Genomic DNA, 7,184 nt, shown 5'->3' with positions numbered 1-7,184 from the left:
TATTGAATTTTTCAATTCTGCGAAGACATCGTCAAGGACAAAACAAGTGAGGAGGACATTTCCCCGTGTTGTTACGCATGATCAACTCCAACCAGTCACGTGAACCAACCTGTGATTGAATAGTTAGGAGGACAGTGATATCCCCAGGCCATCGGGGTTCAAATCCTGATGCTCACATTTTCCTGAATTTATTTCAGGATTTTCGGCGATGCGCGTTCAGTGGAGGAGACAAGCCATTGACTACGAGGCGCCTTTAGTGACTTCGTCAATCTCAAACTAATATGCCGGCTGAGTCTCTCGGAGGTGCTCATATGAGTAGGGTGTGCGTGTGTGTTCATAGGGATGAGTGTATGCGCGTATATATGAGCGTATGCGTCTGTACTTTGTCTCAAAAAAAATCTTCGACCGGTCACTAGAGCTTACGCACTGGTTAAACTAGATGATACTCCGCACGTTGATACGGGAACCGGTTGCAATATATTTCGATGAGTGTGGAATACAAATATTTAGATTAATAACACGTGAATCAAAATTAAAAATAAATATGACTTATTATATTTGATTGTGTACCATTGTAAAATAATTTTGAATATAAGTACAGTGATAGAATGAAAAGTAGTTTTTTCATGCATGGTTGCATGTGGTGGTGGTTTTTTTTTTCATGCATGATTACACGTTGAGGTGTGTCTTATCTCATCCGTAATTATATGATGATGTGGCGTGCTTACATGTTGAGATAAATATGTTAGTGGGGATTATTCTCTTAGCGGTTGTTTGCATACCAAAAAGTAGATGTGAGATTATAGAAAAGCAGTTTTTAGAGGATTTTTAAAAAAACCATTTTAGTTAGATTTTTCATTAAAAAAAGTAAGTCTATGGAATTCCATGTTTGGACGGGAAAATAAGAAAAAGTAGATACGCCATTTAATGACAAAGCGGCTTCTTCAAAATACCCTCTCTCCTTTTTGAGAGAGAGCTCAAAATACCCTCTAGTCGAACTGGATGTGTAGGATCCGGACCCGGGCATGAGGGTTGAGCCAATGCAACATGCTGCTGTCAAGAAAAAATTCAATGCAACATGCGCTCTCTCGTTGCTCCTTCCTCCATGTGCCCATGCCACAAGCCGGCCGGCACGTCCAAGCGCGCGAGCTCGCTCATCGCGGCAAGTTACAACGCCGCCTCTGCTCGTGCATGCAGATGACGTTGCGGCGCTCTTGATGCGTCTCTATGCCAGACGACAGTGAAAGTGCTAGTTATCGACTAGAGGGGGCTGAATAGGCAATTTTTATGAACGTCTTCAAAACATGGGAGTTTCGAAGAGAAAACAATAGAAATGAACCTATTGACATGCAGCGGAAGGTAGACTACACTAGGCAAGCCATAGTCAAGTATTCAATGAAGTGAAAGCACGAAGACAAATAGCAGCTAGGTAGTAATGATCAGGATGGAAGATAGTATGAAGCCAAACAACAATAGAAGTCACACAATGAAGTCAAACAGGTAGCTCAGGCAGGCAATGACTTCACGAAGACAAACTGTAAATAAAGAGAGGGAGAAGATAGAACCAGTCACTTGATGAGGACAAGGATTTGTTGGACCAGTTCCAGTTGCTGTGACAACTGTACATCTGGTTAGGGAGGCTGAGATTTAACTCAGAAGACCGTGTCTTCACCTTATTCCCCTTGAGCTAAGGACACCCAGTCCTCGCCCAAGCACTCTGGTAAGTCTTCAAGGTAGACTTCCAAACCTTCACGGACTTCGTTCACCGGCGATCCACAATGACTCTTGGATGCTCAGAACGCGACGCCTAACCGGCTGGAGGATTCACAGTCCTTAAGTGTAACAAGTCTTCAGGTCACGTGGACAGAAAGACTTCAGTGATGCCTAACACTCTTTGGCTCTGGGTGTTTGGGCTTTGTCCTCGCAAGGATTTCTCTCTCTCAAAAGCTTCGGAGGTGGGTTGCTCTCAAACGACAAAAGCTGTGCACTAACTCTGAGCAGCCACCAATTTATGGTGTAGGGGGTGGGCTATTTATAGCCACTAGGCACCCCAGCCTGATTTGTCTGAAATGACACTGGGTCACTAAGGAACTGCCACGTGTTCCAACGGTCAGATTTCAAACACACGCGGCAGCTTGACTTGGGCTACAAGTAAGCCGACTCATCCAACTCTGGATAAGATTTGCTTTCATTGTCTTCGCTCGAAGACATAGGTTTTGGTTGAGCATCACTTCAGTCACTCTGACTTTGTGCACTGGGACCCCACTTAACAGTACGGTGGTTCCTATGACTCAACAAAGAAGAAAAGGAAACAACGAAACAACTAAGTCTTCGCGCTCCATAGTCTTCACACGATGTCTTCTCTTGTCATAGTCTTCAATGTGAATATCTTCACATACCACCATTGTCTTCAATGTCTTCATACATTTTTAGGGGTCATCTCCGGAACACTCCCGGTGTCCGAATATAGTCGTCCAATATATCAATCTTTATGTCTCGACCATTTCGAGACTCCTCGTCATGTCCGTGATCATATCCGGGACTCCGAACAACCTTCGGTACATCAAAACATATAAACTCATAATATAACTGTCATCGTAACGTTAAGCGTGCGGACCCTACGGGTTCGAGAACTATGTAGACATGACCGAGACTCCTCTCCGGTCAATAACCAATAGCGGAACCTGGATGCTCATATTGGTTCCCACATATTCTACGAAGATCTTTATCGGTCAAACCGCATAACAATATACGTTGTTCCCTTTGTCATCGGTATGTTACTTGCCCGAGATTCGATCGTCGGTGTCTCGATACCTAGTTCAATCTCGTTACCGGCAAGTCTCTTTACTCGTTCCGTAATACATCATCCCGCAACTAACTCATTAGTCACAATGCTTGCAAGGCTTATAGTGATGTGCATTACCGAGTGGGCCCAGAGATACCTCTCCGACAATCAGAGTGACAAATCCTAATCTCGAAATACGCCAACCCAACAAGTACCTTTGGAGACACCTGTAGAGCACCTTTATAATCACCCAGTTACGTTGTGACGTTTGGTAGCACACAAAGTGTTCCTCCGGTAAATGGGAGTTGCATAATCTCATAGTCATAGGAACATGTATAAGTCATGAAGAAAGCAATAGCAACATACTAAATGATCGAGTGCTAAGCTAACGGAATGGGTCAAGTCAATCACGTCATTCTCCTAATGAGGTGATCCCGTTAATCAAATGACAACTCATGTCTATGGCTAGGAAACATAACCATCTTTGATTAACGAGCTAGTCAAGTAGAGGCATACTAGTGACACTCTGTTTGTCTATGTATTCACACATGTATTATGTTTCCGGTTAATACAATTCTAGCATGAATAATAAACATTTATCATGATATAAGGAAATATATATATAATACTTTATTATTGCCTCTAGGGCATATTTCCTTCAGTCTCCCACTTGCACTAGAGTCAATAATCTAGTTCACATCGCCATGTGATTTAACATCAATAATTCACATCACCATGTGATTAACACCCATAGTTCACATCTCTATGTGACCAACACTCAAAGGGTTTACTAGAGTCAATAATCTAGTTCACATCGCTATGTGATTAACACCCAAAGAGTACTAAGGTGTGATCATGTTTTGATTGTGAGATAATTTTAGTCAACGGGTCTGTCACATTCAGATCCGTAAGTATTTTGCAAATTTCTATGTCTACAATGCTCTGCACGGTGCTACTCTAGCTAATTGCTCCCACTTTCAATATGTATCTAGACCGAGACTTAGAGTCATCTAGATTTAGTGTCAAAACTTGCATCGACGTAACCCTTTACGACGAACCTTTTGTCACTTCCATAATCGAGAAACATATCCTTATTCCACTAAGGATAATTTTGACCGATGTCCAATGATCTACTCCTAGATCACTATTGTACTCCCTTGCCAAAATCAGTGTAGGGTATGCAATAGATCTGGTACACAACATGGCATACTTTATAGAACCTATGGCCAAGGAATAGGGAATGACTTTCATTCTCTTTCTATCTTTTGCCGTGGTCGGGCTTTGAGTCTTACTCAATTTCACACCTTGTAACACAGGCAAGAACTCTTTCTTTGACTGTTCCATTTTGAACCACTTCAAAATCTTGTTAAGGTATGTACTCATTAAAAAAACTTATCAAGCGTCTTGATCTATCTCTATAGATCTTGATGCTCAATATGTAAGCAGCTTCACCGAGGTCTTTCTTTAAAAAAACTCCTTTCAAACACTCCTTTATGCTTTGCAGAATAATTCTACATTATTTCCGATCAACAATATGTCATTCACATATACTTATCAGAAATGTTGTAGTGCTCCCACTCACTTTCTTGTAAATACAGGCTTCACCGCAAGTCTGTATAAAACTATATTCTTTGATCAACTTATCAAAGCGTATATTCCAACTCCGAGATGCTTGCACCAGTCCATAGATGGATCGCTGGAGCTTGCATATTTTGTTAGCATTTTTAGGATTGACAAAACCTCCTGTTTGCATCATATACAACTCTTCATTAAATCCATTAAGGAATGCAGTTTTGTTTATCTATTTGCCATATTTCATAAAATGCGGCAATTGCTAACATGATTCTGACAGACTTAAGCATAGATACGAGTGAGAAACTCTCATCGTAGTCAACACCTTGAACTTTGTCAAAAACCTTTTTTCGACAAGTCTAGCTTTGCAGATAGTAACACTATTATCAGCGTCTGTCTTCCTCTTGACGATCCATTTATTCTCAATTGCTTGCCGATCATCGGGCAAGTCAACCAAAGTCCACACTTTGTTCTCATACATGGATCTCATCTCAGATTTCATGGCCTGAAGCCATTTTGCGGAATCTGGGCTCACCATCGCTTCTTCATAGTTCGTAGGTTCGTCATGGTCTAGTAACATAACCTCCAGAACAGGATTACCGTACCACTCTGGTGCGGATCTTGATCTAGTTGACCTACGAGGTTCAGTAATAACTTGATCTGAAGTTTCATGATCATTATCATTAACTTCCTCACTAATTGGTGTAGGTGTCGCAGAAACTGATTTCTGTGATGATCTACTTTCCAATAAGGGAGCAGGTACAGTTACCTCATCAAGTTCTACTTTCCTCCCACTCACTTCTTTCGAGAGAAACTCCTTCTCTAGAAAGGATCCATACTAAGCAACGAATGTCTTGCCTTCGGATCTGTGATAGAAGGTGTACCCAACTGTCTCCTTTGGGTATCCTATGAAGACACATTTCTCCGATTTGGGTTTCAGCTTATCAGGATGAAACTTTTTCACATAAGCATCGCAACCCCAAACTTTAAGATACGACAACTTTGGTTTCTTGCCAAACCATAGTTCATAAGGTGTCGTTTCAACGGATTTCGATGGTACCCTATTTAACGTGAATGCAGCTGTCTCTAATGCATAATCCCAAAACGATAGTGGTAAATTGGTAAGAGACATCATAGATCGCACCATATCTAGTAAAGTACGATTACGACGTTCGGACACACCATTACGTTGTGGTGTTCCAGGTGGCGTGAGTAGTGAAACTATTTCACATTGTTTTAACTGAAGGCCAAACTCGTAACTCAAATACTCTTCTCCACGATCAGATCGTAGAAACTTTATTTTCTTGTTACGATGATTTTCCGCTTCACTCTGAAATTATATGAACTTTTCAAATGTTTTCAGACTCTTGTTTCATTAAGTAGATATACCCATATCTGCTCAAATCATCTGTGAAGGTCAGAAAATAATGATACCTGCTACGAGCCTCAATATTCATCGGACCACATACATCTGTATGTATGATTTCCAATAAATCTGTTGCTCTCTCCATAGTTCCGGAGAACGGGGTTTTAGTCATCTTGCCCATGAGGCACGGTTCGCAAGCATCAAGTGATTCGTAATCAAGTGATTCCAAAATCCCATCAGTATGGAGTTTCTTCATGCGCTTTACACCAATATGACCAAAACGGCAGTGCCACAAATAAGTTGCACTATCATTATTAACTTTGCATCTTTTGGCTTCAATATTATGAATATGTGTATCACTACGATCGAGATCCAACAAACCATTTTCGTTAGTGTGTATGACCATAGAAGGTTTTTATTCATGTAAACAGAACAACAATTGTTCTCTAACTTAAATGAATAACCGTATTGCAATAAACATGATCAAATCATATTCATGCTCAACGCAAACACCAAATAACACTTTATTTAGTTTCAACACTAATCCCGAAAGTATAGGGAGTGTGCGATGATGATCATATCAATCTTGGAACTACTTCCAACACACATCGTCACCTCGCCTTTTACTAGTCTCTGTTTATTCTGCAACTCCCGTTTCGAGTTACTACTCTTTAGCAACTGAACCAGTATCAAATGCCGAGGGGTTGCTATAAACACTAGTAAAGTACACATCAACAATATGTATATCCAATATACCTTTGTTCACTTTGCCATCCTTCTTATCCACCAAATAGTTGGGGTAGTTCCGCTTCCAGTGACCAGTCCCTTTGCAGTAGAAGCACTTAGTCTCAGGCTTAGGACCAGACTTAGGCTTCTTCACTTGAGTAGCAACTTGCTTGCCGTTCTTCTTGAAGTTCCCCTTCTTCCCTTTGCCCTTTTTCTTGAAACTAGTGGTCTCGTCAACCATCAACACTTGATGTTTTTCTTGATTTCTACCTTCGTCGATTTCAGCATCACGAAGAGCTCGGGAATTACTTTCTTCATCCCTTGCATACTATAGTTCATCACGAAGTTCTACTAACTTGGTGATGGTGACTAGAGAATTCTGTCAATCACTATTTTATCTGGAAGATTAACTCCCACTTGATTCAAGCGATTGTAGTACCCAGACAATCTGAGCACATGCTCACTGCTTGAGCTATTCTCCTCCATCTTTTAGCTATAGAACTTGTTGGAGACTTTATATCTCTCAACTCGGGTATTTGCTTGAAATATTAACTTCAACTCCTGGAACATCTCATATGGTCCATGACGTTCAAAACGTCTTTGAAGTTCCGATTCTAAGCCGTTAAGCATGGTGCACTAAACTATCAAGTAGTCATCATATTGAGCTAGCCAAACGTTCATAACGTCTGCATCTGCTCCTGCAATAGGTCTGTCACCTAGCGGTGCATCAAGGAC

This window comes from Triticum aestivum, chromosome 1D (genome assembly GCF_018294505.1).
Source record: "Triticum aestivum cultivar Chinese Spring chromosome 1D, IWGSC CS RefSeq v2.1, whole genome shotgun sequence".
Classification (NCBI taxonomy): domain Eukaryota; kingdom Viridiplantae; phylum Streptophyta; class Magnoliopsida; order Poales; family Poaceae; genus Triticum; species Triticum aestivum.
The sequence above is the reverse complement of the archived record's forward strand: the minus strand, read 5'-3'. Positions refer to the sequence as shown.